We start from the raw sequence: 17551 nt of genomic DNA, 5'->3' as shown, positions 1-17551 counted from the left end.
AGAAAAATCTAAGATTTAGATGAGGGTCACTCAGCTTCACTTAACCGTGAAAGCAGCATAATCTGTTTCGGCTTCCAACCATTCCAGTTAGAATCAAAATCAAGTATGCACTTTAATTATACTAGTGAACAGCTCACCACAATTCCCAACTGAGTGCTCTAAGAGAAATAGGAGAGAAAGCTTCAGTTTGGGACCCAGTTCCTCTGAATAACAAAAGTGCATTCCTTGTCACTGAATATATACACCACCATGTTTTATAGGTAGAAAAATATTAAAATTTTTTTTTTAAAATTTTCCTTGCTATACTAGTTGCTGCTGTGTATTGAAACTACAAGTTTGTATTACTCTTTTTTCTCAATTTTCTAATTATTTGAAAAATAATACTAATTAACAACTGTTAAACTTTCTTACCTGGAAGAGTTTGGGACAAAGAGAAAGCTCTCTCAAATATATTACATTATGTAACTTTTTCTTTGCAGGGAAGTGTTTCCTTTCAAGAGGCAGCTTTACAAAGCACTTTCTCTTGATCTGTTTTCTCTTTTCTAACTTAATTTTATAGTTATCCTGGAACTAGCATGTTGCATTTCAATTCAACCACTATCCTCTTTTATCATAGCAATCTTAAATTTTTATTTCATTTATTTGTTTCACTTATTCCCCAATAAGAACAGTATCTTTTTTTTTTTTTTTGCAGTACGCAGGGCTCTCACTGTTGTGGCCTCTCCCGTTGCGGAGCACAGGCTCCGGACGTGCAGGCTCAGCAGCCATGGCTCACGGGCCCAGCTGCTCTGCAGCATGTAGGATCTTCCCGGACCGGGGCACGAACCTGTGTCCCCTGCATCAGCAGGCGGACTCTCAACCACTGCGCCACCAGGGAAGCCCTCTAAATGACTTTTAAAACAAGAAACCTAGAGATGTCCTTTCTAGGTTTGATTAATTCTTTAATTTCCTTCTATTTCCTGCCCTACTGTGCACTACAGGGTCTCCTTGGCCTATTTCCCTCCCCTCAAATGATGGCTGTCACAGTTCAGGCACCACATGGAGACAGGACAATGTCCATCAATAGAAGGTTATTTCTTTCTGAATACCACTTTTTAAGATGGTGGAAAAGACTATTCTAAAAGCCCTTCTACAGACTCTCCTTCATATTCTGTTGGCCAGAAGTATGTCACAGACTTATCTATGAGAAAGAAAATGGTGTCACGAAAACCTGTATAGACTAATTGCAATTCACCCCATGGGGGTGGGCTTGGAGCTGAGGCTGGGACCAGCCTTCCCAGAAGTTTATGGCAAGGAGAAGCATGAGAGAACAAAAACTGAGATTCTTTACTAACAAAGAATGGAGGAATTTTTATTAGGCAACAGCCTACAATGTCTGTGAAAAATAAGTACCTAGAATGTGACAGTCCCTGAATAAATGCTTGCTGAATCAGTGAATAGATTTCCACACAAAGAAAACATCAAGAATTTTAAGAGACCTAGATAATTTATAAACTCCATGTTAAGTGAAAGTAAGCGTACCTTTTGTCATTTTATTTCCACTCAGTTCCAAATTCATCCTTCATTGCCTGCTCTGTAAAAATGGAGCTAGGTCCAGTAAATATTTTTCTTTATCAGGTGGTAAGACAAATCAAGCTTTGTCACTAAAGGACTGTGGAGAGACATTACAAAAGCAAAGAGTTTTCCTTCCTGGTTGTTGTGTGTTCCATTGGCTCTGTCCCAGGGGCTGCTTCCCTGGGTTCCGGTAGTGCATGCAGGCAACAGCATGCAGGGGCCAAGTGTTTCCCTCCCCACCATAACTTCGCCCTCCTTTGGCCACTTTGGCTGCAGAGTGCCTCCAGTGAGACACCTCACCGTGAATAGCTTTCCCCAGCAACCTAAAATTTTCAGAAAGTTCCAGAGGGCAGATTTTTGGCAAGTTCCACTAGCATGGCACCAGAGCAACTCCTTCATTCAGTGAGACATAGCTGTGCTCTCTCCAACAAGGTTTGCATCTCAACCTGGGGTGGGGGGTGGCCTCTTCTTTGGGTGCTCCATTTCAGCCCCAGAAAAGTACTGCTGCTGATTACTGCTATTCCTATATTCTTTAGCGTTCTCTTTGCTTCTTAGCCAATCCCTTGTTACTCCAATCCCCTGTTATAGTTAAAAATTCTTTCCATTAAACTTTCTCTATTCAAATAACCATGTGCTCTCTGTCTCTTGTGGTTTCTGTATCAGATTGGACCTTGACTAATACAGAGAATAACAGCAAAGAATCTCAGGCCTCACTGTAAACTCAGAAAAAGGATTAATAAGACTGATTTCATTTTCAGCTCAATGCATAATTATCTACACAATCACTAGGACTTATGGAGGAAAAGATATATTTTGAAGATATGGTCCTTGTGCTCTAAGAATATGGTTTGGTTGAAAATATAGAATATAGAGAATAGAAAATATAGAATATAGAATATATATTTTCTAGAATATATATATTCTAGAAAATATAGAATATATTCATATGAGTAAAATAATGGTTCAAGTCTGTATGTAATAAACTATCAGTAATTTCTGTCATTCAGAAAAGTGTGTAGTTCAAATTGATATGGGCTGGAGCTCAGCAAAACAAAAATGCCTTCCATTTTACAAAACCCACCCTCCTTATACGTCACTGAGAAGGAGAAAATCAGTTTCTGTTATATACAAATATAAGTTCCAGAACAAGCTAAAGATCTCTCAAAACACAGCAATGATTTATTAAGACACTAAACCTGGGGACAGAGTGAAGGAAAAGAAAGAAATCAATACTAAGAACCTGGTAAACTCCACGACTTCAAGCCTTTCCATGGTCGACCTTTAGTTAAATTAATATAAGGAACCTATTGTCAATAAACTAATCAAGGCTATGCTTTCATAATTTCTCTTTTTATATTTTTGTTTCTTTAAATTTCTTTTTATTCCTACCTATGGTCTGTGAATAATTTCTAATTTGTCTTGATTAAATTAAGCAGAAAGAAAATTGTTTACTTACTTCTAGGCCAGGAAAGCTAGAAGACTACTCCTACACAGATATGCAGTGGTGACAGCAGTTAATGCTGTTGGAAAACTGGACCATAAGACTTACAGAGAAGTTGGAATAAAATTGAGCCACCCTTAAGGCAGTCATGTGATAGATTCAAACTGAACTTAAATCCAACTTCACAAAGCTTGGAAAGATATAGATTTTCAGGAACAGTCTCATGGACATGCTGAGGAAGGACTCATATGACACATTAACAAAGCACAGCTTCCTAAGAATCTTCTTTACCCATCTTTCTCCCTTAAATTTTCATGAGAGCTATCCAAATTGCTTCTCCCTTGTTCTCTCTTATACTCACTCACCCTTCCTCTCCCTCATTTTGCTGGTACTTCAAGCCCTTTCCTGCAGAGAATAGTTTGACTTCCTTCTCTTCAATTCCATAACTCTTCTAGCTCTTCTTATCTTGGTCAACACTACATAGTCCTGGGAGACAAGAAATGAAGGATCCTTCCCATAAGGGGGCCAGGGAAGCAGGAAGGAGAAAGATTGTGAATATTCAAACTTCAATATTTTTGTCCCTATCAAACATTCTTTCAATCAACATTTACTTATTAAGTTGCCAGGCATAGACAACAAGGTTTGGCCCCTACCCTGAAACTACAGGGTTTTCCCATTAAAAGTTTTACCTTGCTCTGTCTTTTGAATTTCTTTCTAAAGGAAGTGATTCTCTTACAAGAGGTAACTTTTTGCTTAATGAAGTAGTTATTTTACAAAAATTACCCATGGAATACTTTTACATGGCTAATTTCCCTCAAGCATTTAAGCTATGGTTTCAATTTCAGTGTTCACTGAGAAAGAGGTTAAAATAACCATGGTTTTTATAATCTCTTTTGAAACAACTAATCAAAGGTATTAGAAAAAATTGTCTTAAGGGTACCTTGCTAATAAATCACCACTGACAAAGGTGGATTATCTCTTCATATTTGCCACAAATGAAGTGGGGGAGAGTAAGAGAGAATCTTCTGAACACCACAGACTTATGCTTGGTAAACTGAAATTATCTTTTAAAATGTAATTCAAGAATAAAAGCATTGAAAACATAGATAAACATAACTTACTAATTTCTGACTGTATTAGTTATCTATTGCTGTATAACAAATTACCCCATTATTATTTCATAGTTTCTGTAAGTCAGGAATCCAGGTGCAGCTTAGCAAGACCCTCCAGCCCAGAGTCTCTCAAAAGGCTACAGTCAAAGTGTTGGCCAGGGCCACAATCACCTCCAGATTTAATTTGTAAATTTAGAGTAATCTCGTTTTTTGTTGTTTTTTTTTTAATCTTGAGAAGATTTTTTAGAATTGAACAAGCTAAGGCTCAAGTTTAAAGAGAAGAGAAAATACAGAAAAAGAGCTCATAAATTTTGGGGGAAAAAAGAGAACAATGAAGAAAGACTTGCCCCACTGGATGGCAAAACATAGGATAAAATTGTAGTAATTAAAACAGCATGGTATTAATTCAGAAACAGCTAAATTAATATATGTGATGAATACTGAGCCTAGAACAGAATGATTTTTATGTGGAAATGTTTATGATAAAGTAACATTTCATATCACAGAGCAAAGAATGAACCACTCAGTAAATTGTATGAGCACAACTGACTATCTGTTTGGAAAAATAAATAAATAATATTAGATCTCTGTTGATATACCCCTGTATCAGGCTTCTTTATATTGCAAGCAACTGAAGACCCAGACCAAACTGCCTTATACAACAAAGGGTTCATTTAAATGGAAGACCCAGAGATAGAGCCGACTGTAGGGTTGCTTTGATTTAGTGGCTCAATACTGACATGAAAGACACTGGGAGGTTTTGTTTATTTATTTATTTTTGTCTTCTTTTTCCATCTCTGGGTTTTGACTTCTGCAATGCCAGCTTCATTCTAAGGCTAAATTGCTGCCAAAGGTTCAGTCTTCATATCTGTATACAGACCGCCCAAAAGGAGAAAAGCACTATTTTTTGGTAGCTCCCTAAAAAAAAGGAGAAATCTCCTCTTCCAAAGAACTTCCACAATCTCCCTTCTTGTCTCATTGGTTCAAGCTGTCAGCCTGACCTATTTCCCAACATGCAATGATTTGGCTTACGCCTTAACAAATGATTGGCTTATCTGAATAAATCAGTGTGGGGAGATGAATGCGAATTCTCTGTTTGGTTTAAAATAGCAGGACCCTCTTTTAGAGCTATGGGTGGTATCAATTTCCACTATGACCACCCCAAACGAAAGAAATGCCTATTACACAAAAGAGGAAAGAAAGAAAGCCTCCATGTCCACTATGACAATATATCAGAATAAATTCCAAATGCGTTAAAGATCCAACTGATTGGGCTTCCCTGGTGGCGCAGTGGTTGAGAGTCCACCTGCCGATGCAAGGGACACGGGTCCGTGCCCCGGTCCGGGAAGATCCCACATGCCGCGGAGTGGCTGCGCCCGTGAGCCATGGCCGCTGAGCCTGCGCGTCCGGAGCCTGTTGCTCCGCAACGGGAGAGGCCACAACGGTGAGAGGCCCGCGTACCGCAAAAAAAAAAAAAGATCCAACTGGTTAAAAACAGACAAACAGGATGCTCTATGCTATACACTCTACGCTCAAGGAAGTAGAGCAGAACTCTTCACACTACAAGTACGATCTGCACATAGTGGTTTCCTTCCAAAGAGTACAGTATGAAAAGGGGAGAAAGAGTAACTTTTCAGTAGGGAAACACCACCTCAGCCAGGTGATCAAGGTTAACAACAGTAATCAGTCATATTGGTTGTAGGTACCATTGATATGATGCGATGAAAAGGGCATTTTACAAAACTCTGTGATCTTCCTCTCCAAAATACAAAACCCAGTGTCATTATGAGAAAACCATCAGACAAATCCCAACTGAGGTCCATTCTACAAAATACCTGACCATTACTCCTCAAAACTGTCAAGATCATCATCAAAAACAAGAAAAAGTCTGAAAAACTGTCACAGACCAGACTAGGCTAAGGAGACAAAATGGCTAAATGTAATGAGGTATCCCAAATATACTGGGAGTCCTTGAACAGAAAAAGAACATTAGGTAAAAACTTGAAGAAATATGAATAAAGTATAGGCTTCAGTTAATAATAATATCAATATTGGCTCATTAATTGTGACAAATGTACCATGCTAACATAACATGTTAATAATAGGGGAGACTGGGTTTGGGCTATATGGAAACTCCCTGTACTACCTTCACAACTTTTTTGTAAATCTAAAACTATTCTAAAATTAGAAGTTTATTCTTAAATGTTTTAAACACACTAAAGACATCCAAGATATGTTTTAGAAAAGAATATTTTAATAATCATAGATAGAAAACGATCTGACAAGCAAAATGCAAAACTCAGAAAGCAGAAAGGAAAAATTGAACAGATCTGACTACATAAGAACTGAAAACTTTCATAAGAAAGACAATAACCAAAGTTAATAGGTACCCAACAATGAAATAAAAGTATCTGAAACATATATATTAGATGAAGGACTCATATCTAGAATACAGAGAGAGAGAAAGAAACTAATTAGGAAACGACACTCTAAGTAGACAAATGGGGGAAGCATCTAAAGTGATAAAATCACAGAAGAAATTCAAATGATAAGTAAACATGAAAGGATGCTCAACCTCACCAATAATCAGGAAAATGCAAATGAAGCAAGGCCAATGTTTTTAAGTCATTGGAAAGGGAAAGGGAGGGGGAAGGGGAAAAGGAAGACAGCAGTAGGGAGAGTATATGATTGCTACTCAGAGCAACTTGCGTTTATAACCTTATAAGTGTGAGATTACATAAATCACACCAAGATCCTTTTTGACCCACCTCCTAGAGAAATGGAAATGAAAACAGAAATAAACAAATGGGACCTAATGAAACTTAAAAGCTTTTGCACAGCAAAGGAAACCATAAACAAGACCAAAAGACAACCCTCAGAATGGGAGAAAATATTTGCAAATGAAGCAACTGACAAAGGATTAATCTCCAAAATTTACAAGCAGCTCATGCAGCTCAATATCAAAAAAACAAACAACCCAATCCAAAAATGGGCAGAAGACCTAAAGAGACATTTCTCCAAAGAAGATATACAGATTGCCAACAAACACGTGAAAGAATGCTCAACATCATTAATCATTAGAGAAATGCAAATTAAAACTACAACGAGGGGGCTTCCCTGGTGACGCAGTGGTTGAGAGTCTGCCTGCCGATGCAGGGGACACGGGTTCATGCCCCAGTCCGGGAAGATCCCACATGCCGCGGAACGGCTAGGTCCGTGAGCCATAGCCGCTGAGCCTGCGCGTCCGGAACCTGTGCTCCACAAAGGGAGAGGCCACAACAGTGAGAGGCCCGCATAGCGCAAAAAAAAACCAAAAAACTGCAATGAGATATCCTCTCACACCGGTCAGAATGGCCATCATCAAAAAATCTACAAACAATAAATGCTGGAAAGGGTGTGGAGAAAAGGGAACACTCTTGTACTATTGGTGGGAATGTAAATTGATACAGCCACTCTGGAGAACAGTATGGAGGTTCCTTAAAAAACTAAAAATAGAACTACCATATGACCCAGCAATCCCACTACTAGGCATGTACCCTGAGAAAACCAGCATTCAAAAAGAGTCATGTACCAAAATATTCATTGCAGCTCTATTTACAATAGCCAGGACATGGAAGCAACCTAAGTGTCCATCAACAGATGAATGGATAAAGAAGATGTGGCACATATATGCAATGGAATATTACTCAGCCATAAAAAGAAACGAAATTGAGTTATTTGTAGTGAGGTGGATGGACCTAAAGTCTGTCATACAGAGTAAAGTAAGTCAGAAAGAGAAAAAGAAATACTGTATGCTAACACATATATATGGAATCTAAGAAAAAAAAAGAAATAAAAGAAGGTCATGAAGAACCTAGAGGCAAGACAGGAATAAAGACACAGACCTACTAGAGAATGGACTTGAGGATATGGGGAGGGGGACGGGTAAGCTGTGACAAAGTGAGAGAGTGGCACGGACATAAATACACTACCAAACGTAAAATAGATAGCTAGTGGGAAGCAGCCGCGTAGCACAGGGAGATCAGCTTGGTGCTTTGTGACCACCTAGAGGGGTGGGATAGGGAGGGTAGGAGGGAGGGAGACGCAAGAGGGAAGAGATATGGGAACATATGTATATGTATAACTGATTCACTTTGTTATAAAGCAGAAACTAACACAGCATTGTAAAGCAATTATACTCCAATAAAGATGTTAAAAAAAAAAAGTGTGAGATTAAAAACTATATAGCTGCTCAAGATTTCAGGAAGCCCACAGTAGACAAGCTGTAAAGTGTGCTGCAAAGCTGAATACAAAACTTAAGTGAGGTAGAATGAAAATAATCGCTACCTTTGTTTAGGAAAATATCTTGATAAGCTTCTTCGGGTTGGGAAGGTGGCGCCCAAAGATTTGCTCTAAAACGAGGCGATATGTAAACAAAGAGCTAGAAACAGAATTGGAAATGTATATAAATTCCAAATGTCTTTGGACTCAGGAAGAGATTTAGTAAAGCACTAAATAGAAGCAGAATTAAATTTGACTGCCATACCACTGAAGTGTATTCAGGAAGACACTAAATGGCCTCAAGGCTAGGCATATTTTTAAACTTGTGTTAAATTTCATCTTTCCTTAAAAATTAAGTGCTGGTAACGAGTAGCTAGTTAATATTTATTCTAGGCTTAGGGAATGGTTATTTTTATAGAAAAAATATAGTTGTAGAAAAGTTTAGGCTGTCAGCCTTAGTTGTCCACAGCTGGAGGAAGACTAGCTTTTGGCATGCGGCCATGTCCAAGCTCAACCACTTACCTGAGGGTACCAAATTCTAGGCATGGTGCCTAGGAGGAAATAAATAGCCTCATATGTTTTAACTTATAAAGTCATGGCAAGCATCAAATATGGATAGGGTTAATTAAACTTACTCCACAAATATATGAATATTAGCAGGAGAGGGTGCCCCTTCAAGCTTCAAGAGGCAATATTACAAACAGAAAGTGCTAACGTTTTATAATAGGAATTATAATAGTAATTCACAAATCCATGCACTCATATAGGTTGAAAATACAAACAAATTTGAGACTGGTATTGTAATCATCATAATTATCTCTAATATTATCACAGACTATGGATCCATTATAAGCTTTTTTTTTTTAAGGAAAAGGAAATTCCAGGCATACTCCAAATATTTTTAAAGTGTCATAATGGAGAATAATCACTTTTTCCCACAAAGCCCCATTTTACTCTTGTAGACTTCTCCATGGTCATTACCATCACCCTTATCATCACCACCATCATCATCAACACTTACTGAACATTCACTCTGTGCTAAGAGCTTTACATTAATTTTCTTAGTTTTAAGTGTGAGATCTTTTAAAAATGCAAGTAATGCTGGATGTTATTACCAGTTTACACAGTCGCAGCAATCTTAAAGCAAGTTCCTTTGGGAATAGAACACAGAACATTAAACCTGAGAACTGAAGGGAAGGTGGCATGAAAGACAAAAAACAAAAATGAATTTTCCTTCCTTCACAGTTTTGCTTAAAATGTGAACTATATGTATGGATTATGTCAGAATGAACCCAAGATGTTTGTTATATTGTATTTTTAACTGGTTCCTTTTTATAAAATGCCTCAAGCATAGTCAGCATAGAACCAACTGAATAACTGACAAGTGCAGAACACTTTCCTAAGTGCTGTGATTAAAATTTTTAATTAGAAAAGTATAGTTTTTCAATCAAGGAAATCTGGGAAATATAGAAAATGGTAAGCTCAGTAAAAGAAAGTAGTATCAAGTTATACATCCAAAGTACAATTGTCTTGAACATTTTGATTAACCTTTAATTAAATCTTGTGATTTTCAAGGTTATGTTAATATTGCAACATAAGCATTTTCCATGTTATCAAAGTCTTTATAATCATCATTGTAATTGCTGCACTGAGCTTTATGATAATTTACTTGCTCCATTTAAAAAATTTAGTTTGTATCCAACTTTTCAATATTATATACAAAGTTACAATGCATATATTTGCATAGAATTTGTGTTTTAGAATTATTTTCTGGGATAAAGTCCATAAACAAAATTAATGGAACAAGAAGCATGAGCAGTTTAAAGCTTTCAACATATTACTATCAAAAATTGCTTTGGACTTCCCTGGTGGTACAGTGGTTAAGAATCCACCTGCCAATGCAGGGGACACAGGTTTGAACCCTGGTCCGGGAAGATCCCATATGACATGGAGCAACTAAGCCTGTGCACCACAACTACTGAGCCTGTGCTCTAAAGCCCGCAAGCTACAACTACTGAGCCCATGTGCCACAACTACTGAAGCCTGCACACCTAGAGCCCGTGCTCTGCAACAAGAGAAGCCACCGCAATGAGAAGCCTGCGCACCGCAACGAAGAGTAGCCCCTACTCACTGCAACTAGAGAAAGCCCGCGCACAGCAGTGAAGACCCAATGCAGACATAAATAAATAAATAAATAAATAAAAATTGCTTTGCAAAAGATATTGGAAATACAAAATATTGGATATATTCATTTGGAAATATAAATTATTAAAGACTTTTTGAAATAAAGATGCATACATGCTTTAAATCAACAATCCTACTTCTAGGAGTCTTTCCAACGAAAATAGTTACACATATATTCAAATATGGATGTGCAACGTTTTTGTTTTAACATTGTTTGAATTAGGAAGAAAACTGGAAGTAACCTGACTAAAGGGAAATAAATTGTGTTACGGCCATATTATGGGAAACATAAAGCTGTTAAGAAGAATTAATTCCCTCTACAATTTTGATATGAAAAGATCTCTTAGAGAGTTGAGTGGAGCAAGAGTTAATACATGAATAATCAAATAGAATGATTTCATTTATTAAAAAATAAGTAATTATATGTTTGAAGACACATTAAAAAATCAATAGAGATTGATGGTTGCAAAACATTATGAATGTATTTAATACCACAGAACTGTACACTTAAAAACTGAGTTATTTGTAATGAGGTGGATGGACCTAGAGTCTGTCATACAGAGTGAGGTGAGTCAGAAAGAGAAAAACAAATACCGTATGCTAACGCACATATATGGAATCTAAAAAAACGGTACTGATGAACCTAGTGGCAGGGCAGGAATAAAGGCACAGACGTAGAGAAAGGACTTGAGGACACAGGGGCAGGGGAAGCTTGGGACGAAGTGAGAGAGTAGAATTGACATATATACGCTACCAAATGTAAAATGGATGGCTAGTGGGAAGCTGCTGCATCGCACAGGGAGATCAGCTCGGTCCTTTGTGATGACCTAGAGGGGTGAGATAGGGAGGGTGGGGGGAGGCTCAAGAGGGAGGGGATATGGGGATATATGTATACATATAGCTGCTTCACTTTGTTGTAGAGCAGAAACTAACGTAACGTTGTAAAACAATTATACTCCAATAAAGATACTTTTTAAAAATCGTTAAGATGGTAAATTTTATGTCATGCATATTTTACCACACATTAAAAAAAAAATCAATAGGGATTACACATCTGTAGCTGAGACTTCTAGTTGTCCCACCAAGTAATTCTCCTCTTCTTTCATAGTTATAAAATACCAAATTAAGCTGGGCACATTTCCCAGCTTCCCTTGCAATTAGAATTGGCCATGTGGAAAAATTCTGGCCAATAAGGTATAAGCAGAAGTGTTTGTGGCACCTCCTGAGATCTTCCTTAAGAAATAACTGATACATTTGTCTGATTTTCAATAACTTTCAACAGCATTTATTTATTTTCATGCATCTGTGGAGCAGCTGTGCTCTGTCTACATTCATTCATTCTGGGGCCCAGAATGAAGGAGCAGCAGGTCAAGCTCTTCTCTTAGAGGCAGCAGAGGTGCGGGAGGGCAAGCAGAAGGATGGAGGCTTCTTAAGGCCTAAAGTTGGAACTGAAACACTGTTACGTCTGCCTACATGCCACTGACCAAACCAAGTCACAAGGCCAAGCCCAAAGCCAAGAGGCAGGGAAGTATATTCGACCAGGATGAGGCTATGGCAAGGATGTGAATGTAGAGGTTAGATGTGGGAGGAGGAGAGTTAGGGTCTGTAATACACAATTTACTTGAAGATATTAAGTTAATTGTCCAAAATTACATATCTAGAATGTGTCAGAGCCAGGAATTTAAACCTAATTTTACTGGATCCCATGTTTTTTTTCTTCTCACCACTATACATCTTTGTATTTTTATTCTGTTTTAATTCAGATAGGATAATTTTTTCCTCATTACTCAACCTTTTCATCTTTTTCTTTGCTGTTCTAGTGTGTGTAGTATTCCAAATGAACTTTAGAATCATTTTGTCAAATCCCAGAAATCGAATAACTAAGAAAACAAACTCAATTAAAAACTGGGCAAAAGATCCAAATAGACATTTTCCCAAAGAAACACATATAAATAGATGGCCAAGGGGTAGATGACAATGTGCTCAATATCACTAATTATCAGGGAAATGCAAATCAAAGCTGATTCACTTTGTTATAAAGCAGAAACTAACACACCATTGTAAAGCAATTATACTCCAATAAAGGTGTTAAAAATAAATTAAAAAAAATAAAGACAATGGCTTTACTAAAAAAAAACAAACACAACGACAACAAAAAAACCCCACAGTGAGATAGGACCTTACATCTATTAGAATGCCTATTATCAAAAAGATAATAAATAACAAGTATTGGCAAGGATGTAGAGAAAAGGGAACCACTGGTGCACTGCTGGTGGGAAATGTAAATTGGTGCAACCACTATGAACAACAGTATGGAGGTTCCTCAAAAAATTAAAAATAGAACTACCATATAATCCAGCCATTCCCCTCTGGGCATCTACCTGAAGAAAATGAAAACAGTAACTCAAAAAGATTTATGTGCCCCCATGTTCATTGCAGCATTATTTATTGATATAATAGCCAAGACATGGAAGCAACCTAAGCATGAATGGATAAAGAAGATGTAAGATATACATACGGATACAGGTATAGACATAGACATAGACATGAATATAGATACAGATATAGATATATGATGGAATGTTATCCAGTCATGAAAAAAGAAGGAAACCTTTCCATTTGTGACAACAGAGATGGACCTTAAGGGCATTATGCTAAGTGAAATGAGTTAGAGACAGACAAATACCATATGATCTCACTTACATGTAAAATCAAAAAAAAAAAAAAACCACACAAAAAACCTTTTAGATACAGAGAACAGACTGGTGGTTGCTAGAGGCAGGAGGGTCATGGGGGGCAGCAGGTGGGCAAAATGGGTGAAGGGAGTCAAAAGGTACAAACTTCTAGTTATTAAGTAAGTCATGGAGGTATAATATACAGTGTAGTGACTGTAGTTAATAACAGTGAATTGTAGATTTGAAAGTTGCTAAGAAAATGGATCTTAATATTTCTTATCACAAGAAAAAAATCTTTGTAACTATATGTGGTGATGAATGCTAACTAGACTCATTGCGGTGATCGTTTCACAATATACAAATATCCAATCATGCTGCACATCTGAAACTAATATAATATTGTATGCAGTTATTCTCAATTTTAAAAAAAGAAAACAAACTAATAACAAATAAGAAAATAAACTGAAAATGAACCTATAAATTAATTTGGGAAGTGCTGACATCTCTAAAATGGTTAGTTTTCCCTAAAAGGAATAATGGTGCGGCCATTACTATCAGTTTTATGCATGTAGGCCTATCCTGTTAATGTTATTCACAATCCTTTTGGACCACCTAGCTATTCAATCATTTTATCTACAGTATTTATAATATTGTCACTTTCTAACATTTACAATTCTTATTTCTGTTTTCTACCTTCTTGTGTTGGAAAAATTTCCAGAAGAAAGTTATTGGGGATTTTCTCACCAGAAAATATGGTGATGATAGTTAAAAAAAATTTTTTTAAATCACAGTAAAGAAGTCTTCTTCTTCTATAATTTTTAAAGAGGATTTTTTCCTTAAAGAAATTAGTATGTAATTTATGAGATATCATTTAACTGTCAGTATGTGATCAAGTGATTTTTTTCCTTATTATCCTTAAGACATTCTAATAACCTTCCTAATATTGAAACACTCTTAGATTCCTGAGACAAATAGTACTTGTCAGTGTGGATTATTATTTCAGTGGGTAGTTAGAATTGATCTACTAACGTTTATTTAGGATTTTAAAATCTAGGCTTTAAAATCTAGAAAAGATGTCTCAAATGCCCACTACGTGGTATATGAGAGTAAAACCCTCCTTACAATTTCTACAAATTCCCAGGGAGGCTTATATTCCCATAGCCCCCTCAAACTTCAAGTTCCTGCTTTTGCTCAATTGGATCAGCTGATGGATGGACTTGGATGCTGTTTCTTGATCCTCTGTTCTGGACAGTTAACCCAACTGTGGAACTCTACCCTTTTCTTAGATTTCCACCAAAAGCACGCTCACATGTATGTGTAGTATACTTAACTAAAATGGAAACAATATAAAATTCCACGTTAGATATACCTGGCCTAAAAGTCTTTTAACAATTGTTTTTATAAATTTATTTATTTTATTTATTTATTTTTGGCTGCACTGAGTCTTCATTGTGCTGAACGAGCTTCTCATTGTGGTGGCTTCTCTTGTTGCGGATCACGGACTCTAGGCATGTGGGCATCCGTAGTTGCAGCACGCGGGCTCAGTAGTTGTGGCTTGAGGGCTTAGTTGCTCCGTGGCATGTGGGATCTTCTGGACCAGGGCTTGAACCTGTGTCCCCTGCATTGGCAGGTGGATTCTTAACCATTGGTGGGAGGGTTCTTAACTACTGCGCAACCAGGGAAGTCCCTTTAACAATTTTTGGATCTTCTTTCTCTTGTTTCATTGCTTAGACCTCTGCTTTCTCCATTTTATTTGCCTGGCCAATCCCTCCTCTACCAGATCAAAAAAAGTTTTCCCACTCTCTTATACAAAAAAATTTAACTCTTTCTAGTTCACACCCTTAAACTAAAGCTTTGGTGTCACTTTAAATATCTAGCCAAACCCACCTAGGTGCTCACCCCTCCAAAAAGTAATTTCATGTACATTAGTCAGATTTTCTGCAGCAGCAAACAACTTGAAATCTTTATAGCTTCCAAAAACAAGCATTTATTTACTGTTCATGGTATCCGTTAGTGATTGCAACTCTGTTCTATGGACCTTCTCATTCTGGGAACCAGGCTAAAGAAGTACCCTTTCCCATGGTAGAGGGAAAAGCAAATATTTTGGCAGAAACACACTGCTTCTTAAAGCTTCTGCTTAGAATTAACACATTGTCACTTCCTGTCATCTTCCATTGACCCAAGTCACATGGCTGACTCAGAAAATGGGGTGGGAAAGTAAACTTTGTTCTGTTATAGAGAAGAGGATAGCTGGAAACATTAACACAATTTATCACAATGTAAGAAGAGTCACCCTCCTTAAAATTAATTGTAAACCGAAGCTTTATCCCCACCCCCTTATATTATATTCATGATTAAGATGGGTGTGTAATAGTGGTTCTGGAGGTTATCAGTTATGAGTGTGGGAGGGTGCCTATCAGAAAATCTAAAGAGCTTTTCTATCCTAACCTCCACCTCATTCTGATTTGTCCCTGGGGATAGGGGTAGGTATGTACATTTTGCAAAGAATCCTCAAGTGATTTTGATACTTCCTACCCTCAATCCTTTTGAGAACCACTGGAAAATGGTTTCAGAGGGAATGCTCTTATCAGATTTTGTCCACGGCATTCCTGTCACTTTAAGTATGAGTCCTCCAATTCTCTGTGTTGCAGAGAGCACATAACAGACACAAATAGGCAATAACATCTGCCTCAGATATTTGGCCAGAACTCTCCTTCTGCCAAGAGAAGCTTTTTTATACTGCAAGTGTTGGGTTACAGTGATTTGCTACTTTAAATTAAAAAACTATTGGTGAAATTTCTGTGGGAATATATTTTGAAAGCATTCAACCAGGAAGAGTGAAACATCACTTTAGATTGGGCTGAATTGGTCAATGTGGATGTACTTACCAGAAGTGCCACATGAAAATTGCTGGCTCAAGCAGCTGGGTGTCTAACTGGGTTGAATAAGACAAATCAGTCTCCAACATTGGCCCTCATTAAAGAAAGCAAAGATGCCAGAAATCCCTTGGCATATATACAGGAAGGAAATTAAAGACTCCTTGAGATAGGAATGTTGGAACAGATCCATTGTGAGTATCCTACTTGTGTACCCATAACTGTTGCCCCAAGAAGGACTGGAATGACTATTCCCTGCCTTAAGGCCTTGAGACCCACTCTGCTGAAGGAAATTTCAGCATCTTTTTTTAAAAAAGTGCTTCACTATGTTTTGAATGTTGGAAATTGCTGGTGGGAAACGTTGCAGTGAAAATGTGTTCCCTAGTTTCAACTGGGAAAGGGGAATCTTGGGACTGTAGAAGTGAGATAGCCTCCCTCAACAATCAGAGGCACATTGTGCATGATTATAACAGGCAGGAACATCAGCTTGGTAATCAGACTGATCTCTCAGAGATCTCTGACCATGCCTATTTGAGCATAGCATGCCCACTAAAGTCTTACTTGATTTGTACAGTCAAAATACCCTAGATGTGTTGAATAATTGTCTGACCTGAGCTAATACAATAGAATCCATGACCTCATCCAATTTCCAGAGCTGAATCCACAGATCTACAGCAACTTGCTTAAAGGGGCACCTAGGTACCATATTATTACAGCTAAAGTTCATTCTTTGACTATTACTCCTGGACATTCTTAATGGGCATTTAATAGGATAACTGTGTCTAGGATGAGAGAAGTAATTAAAGCTTTTTTTGGAAACTTTTAGATACTTGCTTTGAGCTAATAGTAATTTCTGGCACACAGAAATCCACTGAAAGTTACCTATAAGAATAAGGATGTACCTGGGTCAGGTAAAATAAATGAAGTTTGACCAAGTCAAACTCTAAACCCATTCACTCTGTGGATTTTTTTTTTCCAGTTCCTGTGTTGATAGAATATTCTCAACGATTGGTAAAATTTCCCAGATTTTTTCCCCTGACTTTTATGGTTGGAAGAACCAAATGGAAGACACTGGTTTCCCACTCCCTTTTAAAATAGTAAATCAAAGGCAATGCTACATCTCTGGAGGAATTTCAGATGTTAAGGCCTACCCAACAGCTGTTTTTACTTCCTCAACACAATGCCATTTTTACTTAAAAGTTATAAGACAACAATTTGCCTCAAGAAGACTGAATTCCTCCCAGACACCTGAGGATGAATCTTAATTAAACTAAGTCCAAATCTAAATAATTCCATTCTCCTTGCATTAATTGGTTTAGGAATGGGAATATGATGCTATTCTGTCCAATATGTGAGGGAAAGCCTGCTGGGGAAATGAAAGTATCCCAAAACATTCTTGGAAGAATGACAATGGATTACAGCTAGCATGATCACGTGGTGATTCTAGTT

Source organism: Stenella coeruleoalba (assembly GCF_951394435.1).
Source record: "Stenella coeruleoalba genome assembly, chromosome: 17".
Lineage (NCBI taxonomy): Eukaryota > Metazoa > Chordata > Mammalia > Artiodactyla > Delphinidae > Stenella > Stenella coeruleoalba.
This window is presented reverse-complemented; position numbering follows the sequence as displayed.